This window comes from Aedes aegypti, chromosome 2 (assembly GCF_002204515.2).
Source record: "Aedes aegypti strain LVP_AGWG chromosome 2, AaegL5.0 Primary Assembly, whole genome shotgun sequence".
Classification (NCBI taxonomy): Eukaryota; Metazoa; Arthropoda; class Insecta; order Diptera; family Culicidae; genus Aedes; species Aedes aegypti.
In genome coordinates this window covers 433929564-433942200 of record NC_035108.1, presented here as the reverse complement: position 1 = coordinate 433942200, position 12637 = coordinate 433929564, and the positions used below count along the sequence as shown (strand labels likewise).

Sequence of the window (12637 nt, the reverse complement as noted above, 5' to 3'; positions counted from 1 at the left end):
GCTGATTTCAGAGGTATAAATAAGGTAAGTTATCAAGATTCAAGTGCAAGTAAATCGGTTTAAAAGCAGCTTTTATGACAACAAGGTGTATTATATTAATCTTTTATCATAGCCGTCACAAATAAGTGTCATTCAGCCACCACTAGCAGTTTAAATGAGGTATTATGTGCTACAATAAAACTGGTTTTGTAGCCACAAAATTTTAACTTTATATGTTGTCTCTAAAAGGTTTTGAAAACAACTAAGACCTGACTTACAAAATATCAACTTCTAGCAACGTTAAATGTCGCCTCTAGCTAACATAGCATTCACGTTACTCCCATAAAACATTAATAAATCCACACGAATGCCAAATTGCTGTGGAATTGTTACTTGGGATTTGATGTGTTATCTACATATCCCCTCCCACAATTGGCCGTGTGGCCTAATGGAGAAGGCGTCGGACTTCGGATCCGAAGATTGCAGGTTCGAGTCCTGTCACGGTCGAGACGAGATTTTTTAAATATGAATGACATGTATTCGTAAAAAACATCTTACATACAAATCAAATCAACTCTCCCTAACTCGATATTTCGTACCGTTTTGTCTCAAATTCCGAACAGACTCATATTCTGAACACTCGGCTTTTGTATGGCGATTATGTTGAAATGTTTCGCTGAAATATGTCATCAAATGACAAGGAAATGGCAATCAATTGCAATTCAGTTTTAACGTATTCCAATCTATTTTATACCTTAGGAATAATGACGATTCTCTAGTTCAAGACCAGTAAAACTAGCTCAGATAAATGTATTTGCGAAATCAATCATTTGAATACGATTTATTCGTGCTGTTCGGAATTTGAATCAAGGTGTTCGGAATATGAGACAGAATGAACACAGTGTTCGGCATTTGAATCAAAATGTTGTTCCATACTTTTACGTAAAAACAATACTAAACAAGTTCAAACAAACAATTTTATCGGCACACTCAACAGCTAACAGTTAGGCTTGGCGGATAAATAACAATTTTCACAAATATCATCTAATTTATGCCTATCAGATGCATTTGAAGTCACTGTTGGCCTTAAGTGTTCGGAATATGAGTCAAAACGGTATCCTGATATTGAGTTATGGAACCATAATACATATATACAGTGGCCCAATTTCATACAGGATACTGTTTTAACATCAAGTTAGTAATAAACTATTAAATGATGTATTGAGTTTAAAATTCTTTATCCACATTGAAGGTAATAGATGTCATCTATTATTTGCGAATCACAAAATGTTTCCATTTACATTCATCCTTGGATTAATGTAAAAGTATTGAATTTATGTCTAAAATTCACCCAATTCCATATTCGTACACCTACCAAAATTCGAACGTACAACATTCAAAACTAAATTTAACAGCTCTATTTGATTGCTGAAGTGCTTTGTTATGGTGTTTAGATGTAGTGAAGTACATTTGGACAATTTAATAGCGGACATATATGAAATTTAGGTAAAATTATGAGAAATTCCAGTTTTACAATGATTTTTGCTATAAAATCCAATGATTCGATCAGTAACAGTTTACAGAAATCATAAATAGTTTTTATCTCTTTTGAGTTCAGAAAATTGTGGTACCATAGTTTCAAAACTCTTCTAAAATGATATTTTTAATCAATGTAAACCAAATTTTCATTCTAAACAACAGGTAAAGGTCAATTTTGAAATTGTCTGTAAAAAGAATTTGAATCACGAACTTCGTTTTACAATAAAGTACCCTAAACTAAGCTGTACATACCTCAACATAATTGATGTTATCGCAATATACAGTTATCTTTGAATAAATATTCAAATTATATTCAAAATAGCACCCTATTTTGCTATTTATTGATTTTATTAGAAAAATACAAAATAACTTGAATGAGCAGAGAGCATTGATACACTTTTTACTAGAATATATTCTGTCGTTTTCATCATTTTAAAAAACGTTTATGTTGCGGTTACGGCCATAATATTTATTCTACAAATCTCTATAATCATGTTTGGTAGTAAAATGTAAATTAAAAATAATAATTACGCAATGTTTCGATAGGAACATTAACTATGGATTATGTATATCCATTTAGGAGTAAAACTTAGAGAAATTGACCACCATTTTTGGTTTTGGATTTGTTATAAATGTTATATTACCTAAGATCCAAAAGAATAAGTTGTCGATATCCACTCCTAGCTACTCTAAAAATGATTATAATTTTTTGAAACTTATGCAATATTCGCAGCAATCATTGTTGAGAATGCGATGTTGAATAATATGTAAGTTATTGTTTAACTTACCAAATATTTTAGCAAACCACATGGGACAGGTGGTATTTTTCTTAAATTTACTTAAGTTTCAAATATGTCCGCTTATAAATTTTCCAAATGTACTCTACTACATCAGAACAACACAACGAAGAACTTAAGCAATCATCTAGTCCATCAAACATGAGTTTTGAATGTTGTATGTTTCTTTTTTGTTAGGTGTACCAATATGGAATTGGGTCAATTATAGACACAATCTCAATACTTTTCCAATATTCCAAAGATTTAAGCAAGTGAATACAGTTTGTCATTGCCAAACAATAGATGACACCTATGACCTTCGCTATTAATAAAGTATATCGAAATCCATGCACCATTTAATAGTTTTATACCAACTTGATATGGAAACAGTGCCCCGTACGAAAATGAAATTGAGTCACTGTAGGTTGGTTTTCAAGTATACTTCGATGGTCCCTTGAATCACAGTTACAATAATTTGGTGTTCTATTGTTGGCTCCTAATACTTTCATGATAAGGGCCTAAATAAAGATAGATTTGAGGATTTTTTATGCCTATAGGAGAAGTTTTTTTTTTTCACTCCTACAGGCTTTCCCTCATTCCAAAAAAAAAAAAACTCGATACTTCTCTAATCAGATGTTCTCTTCAATATCGAGTTAGTCAAAGATTATGTCAGATTCATAACCAGTTTTTTGCTCTCCGTGAGATTTGTGTCCAGATTTTATAAGAATCATACTGTTAGAATCCTACTTATCATAATTTGATAATCCTGCCCAGAGTTCTGTAAGAACTATCCTACAGTCTGAGAGTTTCCTGATCTGTCAAGATTTTGCGAGAGTGCTGAGCAAGGTTCTCTATGAATTGAACCTAAGCTTTGGTAAGAATCTTGCAGGAATCTGTGATTATGATGGGAAAAATTGTATGGAAGTGAGTCCAATTTGATGCCTGCGTTGTTACGAGACCCAAATTGCAACCAAAAAGTTGGCTGAATTTATATTTTGATATACATATTCACGTCCCAGGCTAAGGTATGCTTCAGCTCATCATTTAAAAACCCAATCAGCATGGGTCAAAAAACAACATTCATCTCAATAAAATATAGATCTTTATTTTATGACATGCGCGAGTGAGATTGGAATACGTAATGACATATAGCCGAGGTATCTAAGTTCACTTAAAAATATTTTAGTTAAGAAATGTTCACGATTCTTATTGGAAAGCTCTAGAATTTATATAAACATTCCACCAAACTGCGCAAGAGTAGGTAGGTACGTGAGTGGTTGCATAAGCGTACAACAATATATGAAAATGAATGTACATACATTTAGGCGGACTCCATCTGAGCAGTTCTTATTGGACATTTCTCAGACAGACCCGAACATTTCATACAATATGACACACAACATTGCCCACCACTGTACCATAATCAAAGATAATTTAGCGATTTTATACGTGTGATTTTATTTCGCCACCACTAGTAATTAACTTGATTGCTGCAATAAATTATTCGTAGTTGATCGTTTATAAAGCCGCTATGTGAACATATGAGATGGACAATTCGTATTCCTATAGAGAATGTTCGTTCAAACAAATGCACTATATGCGAAGGAGGTAATATTTTATAAGACAGATCATATTTGATTTATGAGGCCACCGCTGTCTGCCTTATCGATAATGACTAAACTTGACAAAATTGCCGTACTTTCCCTCCTAAATATAGCAGCAGAGTGGCGCAGTGGAAGCGTGCTGGGCCCATAACCCAGAGGTCCGTAGATCGAAACTACGCTCTGCTATCTGATTTTTTATTATTACACACGAATGTCGATAACAGAAAAGTATACCGCAACTTGATTACTTTTATGACGAATCACTCACATTTTCGAATCAACCAACATCAGTGACGCTGACTCAATGCCCTTTGTCTACTCTTTAAAATGACATTGTAATTTTCAATTATATCTGTCGTGATCGGATTGTGTTTGGTTTGAATCGAGTTAATCGTTCTGGAGATTTGACCTAAACTAGAGGGCAACAAGTTCATAACTTTTAATTTTCTAAACTTCTCGACGACTTCTAAAAACTGATTGCGTATTTTCATACTATATCTCATCTGCCTTCGTGGCGCAATCGGTTAGCGCGTTCGGCTGTTAACCGAAAGGTTGGTGGTTCGAGTCCACCCGGGGGCGGTATTCTTTTTTGTGGAAATGCATCACGTCCACATTTGTGGAAATTACAAACAACCGAAGAAATGTTCAATCATCTTCGTCAAATCAGCATCATATTTATCACGCAATATAATCACTCACTCAATCAGCAAATATCAATCTGATTGCCTCTTCAAACATATCGGGGCTTTGCATTGCATGTGATACCGAAGCGTTGGCTAGGCATGGTTGGTTTGGTGTTTGTTTGCTCGCCTTCCTCAACTCAGATATTGTTGTTGTAAGCAAGAGAAGAGGGAAAACTGTTTGACTGTTCAACTGAGGATATGTTGAATTTGCATTTTTATATTTCAGTTATTCAGTCACTTTTACGGTTATCTCTTTCTTGCCTGCAGTCATAACTGTTGAGCTGCATGTGCTATGTTCCGGACTTGTATCAATTTGCCTGCGTGAGTTGCAGTGGAACTAAGTATTAAACGAGCGAAAAGCTTCTTGTTATTCATGCTTCAGTTGAAGCTCAACTTAGTATCGGAGAACGTTTCGTATAGGAGTCCCCATTCATTCTAATTGGAATCCCTTATTTTCAGCAACTTCCACGCGTCACACAACATGTTGTGCAATGAGTGAACCTCATACAGAGCATCACGAAGACACAATTTTCACTCATCAAAATGATCTTTAATCATCATCTGATAATACAAACGAATGAAAATTCTCATGTAACGAGAATCTTACGAATGTGCTAGATAGATACTTGTTTGCAACTTTTCACCTCCCCGACATCAGATCCTCGATAGTATAGTGGTCAGTATCCCCGCCTGTCACGCGGGAGACCGGGGTTCAATTCCCCGTCGGGGAGGTTGTGATTTTTTATGATTGATTGTATTACATGACTTCAGGGTTTTGCGTTTTAATCAGGCGTTGCAGAATTCGCTCTCATTTGAGAATGAAGCACGATCAAAGCAAGCAAAGAAAAACATCCCATCTGTTGCGGTCCACGATCGTCATTGTATCGCAAGGTGTAACAAGTCTGATAAATGGAAGCAGCGAGCGAGAGCCCCAAAGAGAGAGCTATGATAAAATCCATTTTTCTCGCTTGTTTACCGTTGGGGATAGGTGTTTTTCTTTACTGGCACGATAAACAATCCACGAACTTCCAATAACAACAGTGTCCCCCAGGCTTGGAGCATGTTTAGAGGGGTTTTATCATGCACTACTATCCCCCCAATCTGATCAAACTTGTAGCAGTATACGATAAACAGTCTCTCATAATGTGCAGCATGTTATGATAGTTACAGAGAGCGATACGTGAGCGATTCTCTCAATTTTCTCAGGATTCAATCCCTGGTTTTAATTTAAAAGTTTCGCGGTCTGGTAGTGTGCAACATGCAACAGCCCCATCTCAATTAACTAGGGTTTCAATGCTAATAATGGGCCCCTTAGTAGCTGAAATTTCTGTGCACTTTTTTCAAAACGGCGAAATTGACATCGACGACAAAATGAGAAATCGTTGATTGAAATTTCCGCACAAGAAATCAATTCTTTATTTCTTATCCATACTATTTTCAATACGCATTTATTTTAATCATATTGATTATCAATTGACCTTTCATTTCAACAATAATCACATTAAACTACCATCATTTTGCCACACTAATTGAAGAAAAATATCGCCCAGCCCTTTTCGAAACATCGCTCTAATTGCGCCCTTCAGAATATTCGTCCTTCGTCAAATCATAATCCTGGTTGCGCCCAATGGCTGCGTCCAATTGGAAAATCATCTGTCAGTTTCGCCAGTTTGTTTATCCTTTTTGTTTTCTCCTACACCAATTACGCCGTTTTGCATCGAGCATAAAATTATGTTTCGAACGTTTTTATGTATTTTTTTCCGCGAACAATGTAGCTTCTTTCCGCGTGTGAGTGCAAAATAGTGAATTGTTGAGAATTGGAAGCAACAAAATAAAATTTCGCTACATGGAGGAGGCGAAAATATGACCGGGAAGCAGGTGAACCCGTGAATGCTTCTCAAACATAGGTGGCAAAAAGTGATTTAGTGGCCAATTGATAGACGGGATGCTGCAAACAGCAGCTCCGAGGAAGAGAAGGGACATCAATTGGTAAGTCTAAAAAATATATCTTAAAATTATACGTGTACCTGTACATAAAAAGCATATAAAGACTAGAAGCACAACAATCCATACAGGTTTCAGATTAGCCCTTTTGCCACCATTTATTTGGTACGGGAAAATGGGCCAAATTACACGCTGACATTAAACAACTCAAATTTTAAATACGCCGTTTTGTTTTTTATGTTTTATTCAAAGTAGAATTGAATTAAATCAAAATTTCATGACATTTCCAATAACATCAATGACAACTGGCACCAATCCCGCTTTTAACATGATTTTGTATATTTTGTCAATTTCGCCCTTATGAAAAAAGTGCACAGATTTATTCTCGACGCTTTTCCGCAATGATACAGTGGCCCAATTTCATATTCGTACAGGACACTGTTCTCACATCAAGTTAGTGAAAAACTATTAAATGATGTATTGAGTTAGAAATACTCTATCCATATTGAAGGTACTAGGTGTCATCTGTTATTTGGCAATCACAAAATGTTTTCATTTACATTCATCTTTGGATTATTGGAAAAAGTATTGAATTTGTGTCTGAAATTCATCAAATTCCATATTCGTACACCTATCAAAAATGAACCGTACAACATTCAAAACTTAATTTTCATACTCTATTTGTTTAATGTTTAGATGGAGTAAAGTACATTTGGGCAATTAATTAGCGGACATATATGAAACTTAGGTAAAATTAGGAGAAATGCCTGTTTTCCAATGATTTTTTTTTTGTGTGGTATTCAGTTGGAGCTGCCTGACAGCTTAACTTGTCAAGGCTGAACCCTCGGTCTGGCTTTTGCCAAGATTCCCCTCTACCAGGACCAATACTCAGACGGACTAGGCAATGGCGCCCACATGCACACTGTTTATTAGTATTGTGACGTGGTAGTTTTTGAAAAGTACCCATATTCCCTTGCTTCTGAGAAAAGGAAGCATTGTGAAAATCAGCAGCTCCATCAGAATTTGTTTGAAATAGTAGTGTAGTAGTGTCTTTACTAATACTGTTTAGTCGAAATGGTTTTGAATAATTTGTCATTCAAGTGCTATTCTGATTACTCCTGTCTTTTACGTTAGATTAGAGTCTTAAATGTCAATTGTCGTCAAGTTTTAACAAAATTAGGCTGTTTAGTAGTAGTTCTAGTTAATTTAATTTGTTGTTGTTAAAAGTATTTATTGGTCATTACGTTCATATATCCTTGAAGAAAAAAGTCGCTTTCCTTGTCTGTTCAACAATTTTTCGAAACTAGCGAGTGTACCCTAATGATCGATCTCAGCGTCTTACTTTCCACAGTCATTTTATAGTGAATATTGAAAAGCAAAGTTACCTTAGGCTTCTTACAGTCTCCTACATGATTCACTTTTCGGTGGCAAATGCAATGCTTCACAACGCCTACTTTCTACTTGTAAATTTTGCGAAAATGAAGCTGGAATTAGATTATTTATACCGCTGTTACAAAAGAGGTATTTCTTATTATGGCAATGTAAAAACCATATTAAAATAAGATTGTCGCCACTTACTTCTACTCAGTGAATCTACTAGTCATTTTCCTAAGAGTTCCTAAGTATTCCCTACGTCGTATATGATAACGATGTATCCTAGCTAGCTAATAGTAAGAGTGGCTACGGATCATTCTGGTTAGCAAAAGGCAAACTGAACGTCACCAATAGTATTAATGTCCACTTCGAATAGATAATTTATTTGAAATGGGCATCAATTCTATCAATGACGCAGAATGTCCGTTGGATCACATCCGAGATATTATTGCGTCTATGCCATATGAATTATGACGCGGCTTTAAGCAAAAAGTGCCAAAATGTGATACCATCACTACAGGTTACGCCTTTGGTTTCCATCATATGGGCTAATGGATTATGCCCTCCCATCGCGGCAAGGTCGCATAACCAAGGGGAGGGGCCAGTTTTCCAATGATTTTTGCTATAAAATCCAATAATTTGAACAATAACGTTCATTTTTGTCATTGGATCCAATCTATTCATTAATTCATTAGCTTTGAAAGGATTTTGGTTGAAATGGATTAAGTTTACAGAAATCATAAACAGATTTTAACCCTTTTTAGTTCAGAAATTTGTTTTGTCGTAACTTCAAAACTCTTTTAAACTGATATTTTTACTCAATTTAAACCAGATTTTCATTCTAAATAACAGGTAAAGGTTAATTTTGAACTTTACTGTAAAAAGAATTTGAACTACGAATTTCGTTTTACAACAAAGTACCCTACACAATGCTGTACATACCTCCACATAATAGATGTTATTTCAATATTCAATTATCTTTGAATTCATATTCAAATTATACTCAAAATAGGACCCTATTTTGCAGTTTATTGATTTTATGAAAAAAATATAAAATTAATGGAATGAGCAGAGAGCATTGATATACTTTTTTACTAGAGTATATCCTGCTGTTTTAATCATTTTAAAACACGTATGTGTTGCGGTTACGGCAATAATATTTCAATTTTAATCATGTTTGTTAGTAAAATTTAAAATAATAATAACAATTACGCAATGTTTTTATAGGAACATTAACTATGGATTATGTATATTCATTCAGGATCCAAACTGAGAGAAATTGGCTAAATTAGTTATTTTTGGATTTGTTTTACTGACAGATCGACTGTAAGGTTGATTTTGGAAAAAAATTCTGGCTTTCCAGTCTATTTTAACAATTTAAAACAACTGTATGGTTTCTTTCTCCAACGTTTCGGTCCTTATTGGACCTTTATCAAGAACTCGAAGTTTTATGTTGTTTTTCGTCTATATGTTTGTTTGAACAATTCTCGCATAACTTGTGATCTTGCCCTAAAATCCATTGGTAACCAAGTGTGTAGCTTAATAATAAAATTGTTTCCGGGTAGCAATAGAACCATGAACACCCAATAACACCAATGACGATTAATTGTTCAAACAATTGAGTCCCTGAGGAAGGTCCCAAACGGACCGGCACGTTGGACAAAATTAAATAACAGTTTTTTGATTTTGTCAAGACTGAAAGCCAATCTATCATCAACAAGGAACTACAGACGAACTACCAACGATTTACTGTGTAATGCACTGATAGTAAGATAAACATGAATATTAACTCGTCGAATACAACCGTCACCATTAGACGGCAACACCGTAGTACATCAATTTCGTATGTAACAGGTCCGTTTTATAGTATTGTTTGCTTGTATTAGTCACGAAAAAGATGTAAACAAACTGATGGTGACGACAAGCCTGCCAAAAATTTTGTTTGCAGCTTGCCAAACATGACGTCATCTTCGGCAACTTCGTGATCTTTCGGCTCGCCAAAGTTGGAATTGCACAATTACCACTGCAAAACTGAAGTTATCGCAAATACTAATTTGATCTTCGTCCCCATCTCTAAATATCTCACATCGGTGGGTGGTACATCCTCTCTTTAATTGGTTGACCATCGTTGGTGGGTGGAAGAACTTTTCGGGATTCCCACAATATGATACGAATTACTTGCAATTCTTAATCAACTTCTTCTGCGATTCAATGCACCGGATTACTATTAGCGCGTTTGCTCAAAAGGACATGCGGCGTACCTTGGAGGAAAGGAACAACCGCGGTTTTGCTCACGTTTTACTTCATTCTTATGAGAGATAACATTGAGGCGTTTCATCTATTGCGGTTGTTCCTTTCCTAGACCATTTGCCGCGTGGAATTTTGGGCGAATACGCGTTTTTGGAAACCGCTGCTGACCTCACCTCGTACCCAGTGACTGCTTCGATTGATGAACCTCCCTTCAAGGAACCTTGGTCAAGACCTTTGTGAAACAAAACAAAAAACGTCACGCCTACTTTGCTGCTTCTTTTTCGCATGTGACTGAAAAAATGTCAACAATTCCAGCAGTGAATGTCAACTTCATATAAAAAAAAAAACTAAACAATTCCAGCAGTGAATGTCAAAGAGCAACCAAGACAATTGAGCGTGATGAAAGAGGGACAGAGTAGGAGAATTTTTCGTGACGTCACTATGCACTCTTCTATATCCTGTTCAAGACTAATAAATAACTATGGGGTGCGAACTGGATATCAACAAGCAGCCAGACTGCTGTCAAGCCTAAATTTTCATAAAAATCTCCGAGTATGCCTACACAGTCAAAAATATGTTGTAAATTTAAGTTTATTTTCATGCACATATGTGGAGCAACGATAAATCGCTTATTTTTCAATCAAATGCACTTTAAATTGACACGATTATGTAACGTTCAAGCATCTTTGGTTGAAAACTAAACAAAATGCCGTAAAAATAGATAAATTTGGTTTATTTTTACTCTATGCCTCAGTTTACTCCACATTGGAATTTACATACTTTTATCTGTGTAGGAATGTGCGGTCATTACTTTGTCACGCTAAGAACTGTTACACAATTTATGTGACACAAAAACTATCAACTGTTGAAGGTGTTGAAGAAATGTTTTACTTATTTTTATTGATGCGTATGATTTTCAGAACTTTCGTGAACTATAGTTTCAACTAAAATACGGTAAGTAACTATCTGATTCAGCTGATTTGTTGGACTTATTGCCTTTGTGCGAAGTATTTCAAGTGTGCACCTTGAAAATGGTTACCTGCGAGACAAGCAAAACAAACAACGGTTAGCACAAGTGGAAAAATTTTCTTCAAATTGAATGACCAAACTATTCGAAACCGCACCCCTCAGATAAAAATATAAAGATTCTAATCTGGGGGATGCGAACTACATATCAACAAGCAGCCAGGCTGCTGTCAAACTTATATTTTCATAAAAATGATCCGAGTATACCTGGAAGTGTGCGGTCATGACTTAATCACGCTAAAAAAAGTTATACATTTTATTTGACACAAAAACTACCAACTTTTGAAGAAACGTTCTAGGGTCAGTCACTGACCGTCAGTGTTCCCTTAGTGGACAGTCCCCTATAGTCGCACTAGTGGCTTTTTACGGCTGTTTTGCGGTAAATATTTTCAAAATATTTTTTGACATGAAAATCAGGAGCTATTTATCTGAGTACCGTTGGTACACAGCTTGAAAAAAATGATCGAAAAAATTAGTTTTGCTTAAAATTTGAGCTCCCTTGCGCCTATAGTAAACCTATTGTTTCTATAGTAGCACTGCAGAGAAAAACTATTTTTTATTATACGAAATAATTAATGAATTAAGAACTTTTGTTACAGCAAACGAAAGCTATTGATCCACACTTTGAAGGAAAAATATAAAAGCTTTATAAAAATATGGCTTTGATTAGTTTTTTGCCAACGCTGTGATGCTAGTGCTACTATAGGAACAGAAATTAGAAATAGTGCTACTATAGGCACATGTATTGCTTTAGTGGCACAAGCGATACAAACATATGAGTTTTCGTAGTTTTCATATTTTTACCACAAAACCAAGATTAAAAGCTTTCAGATAGTGCAAAAATAATGACGAATTATTTTTCGATTTTATACGAATATTTGTTCTTAGCTATGCGGCTATTGGTAGATCGACCCTACTTGATCTTATTAGCACATAGTTTTTTCAAAAATTATGTAATATATATTTCTAACTAATGTACGGAAGAAACTATCTAATTCAGCCGATTTATTAGACTTTTGCCTGCTTCATACTGCAGACCCGCATAATTATAAACCATACTTCTACTGTTTCCCATTCAATCCACAACAATTTACGACAGTATCAAAATAATTCTGTATAACATTTAAAATAACAATAAACCAACCGTACCGTGAACAGTTTTTACAGTTTGGCAAATTGTAATTTAGCAAACTACCATGTGGGGAATAGGCGGTTAAGTTATGTTACCATATAAAAACGCCGATTTTGTCGAACAAAATTTTTACATTACAATTTGTCGAACGGTTCAAATACCATCCATTTTTTGATCAATCTACTGTACACCAAACAGGTAGAGAATGGTTGACCCATATAATTCGAATTAAAATTAATACTGTTTATGTAATTGTCATTTTACAGTGCGATATAGTATTTAACCCAAGATTTACCCCTCTTGTGATTGAACAATGAAAGATGAGTTAAA

The 12637-nt window shown here is 35.1% G+C and overlaps 4 non-coding genes across 4 annotated transcripts; all 4 read left to right on the top strand.

Moving 5' to 3' along the window:
* Nucleotides 1-413: 413 nt before the first annotated feature.
* Nucleotides 414-486, top strand: Trnar-ucg. Its single transcript has one exon. It is a non-coding gene; the product is annotated as a tRNA-Arg (tRNA).
* Nucleotides 487-4012: 3526 nt separating this feature from the next.
* Nucleotides 4013-4084, top strand: Trnam-cau. The gene has a single exon. It is a non-coding gene; the product is annotated as a tRNA-Met (tRNA).
* A 319-nt stretch (nt 4085-4403) lies between these two features.
* Nucleotides 4404-4477, top strand: Trnan-guu. Its single transcript has one exon. It is a non-coding gene; the product is annotated as a tRNA-Asn (tRNA).
* A 763-nt stretch (nt 4478-5240) lies between these two features.
* On the top strand, nt 5241-5312 carry Trnad-guc. Its single transcript has one exon. It is a non-coding gene; the product is annotated as a tRNA-Asp (tRNA).
* The last annotated feature ends 7325 nt before the right edge of the window (nt 5313-12637 follow it).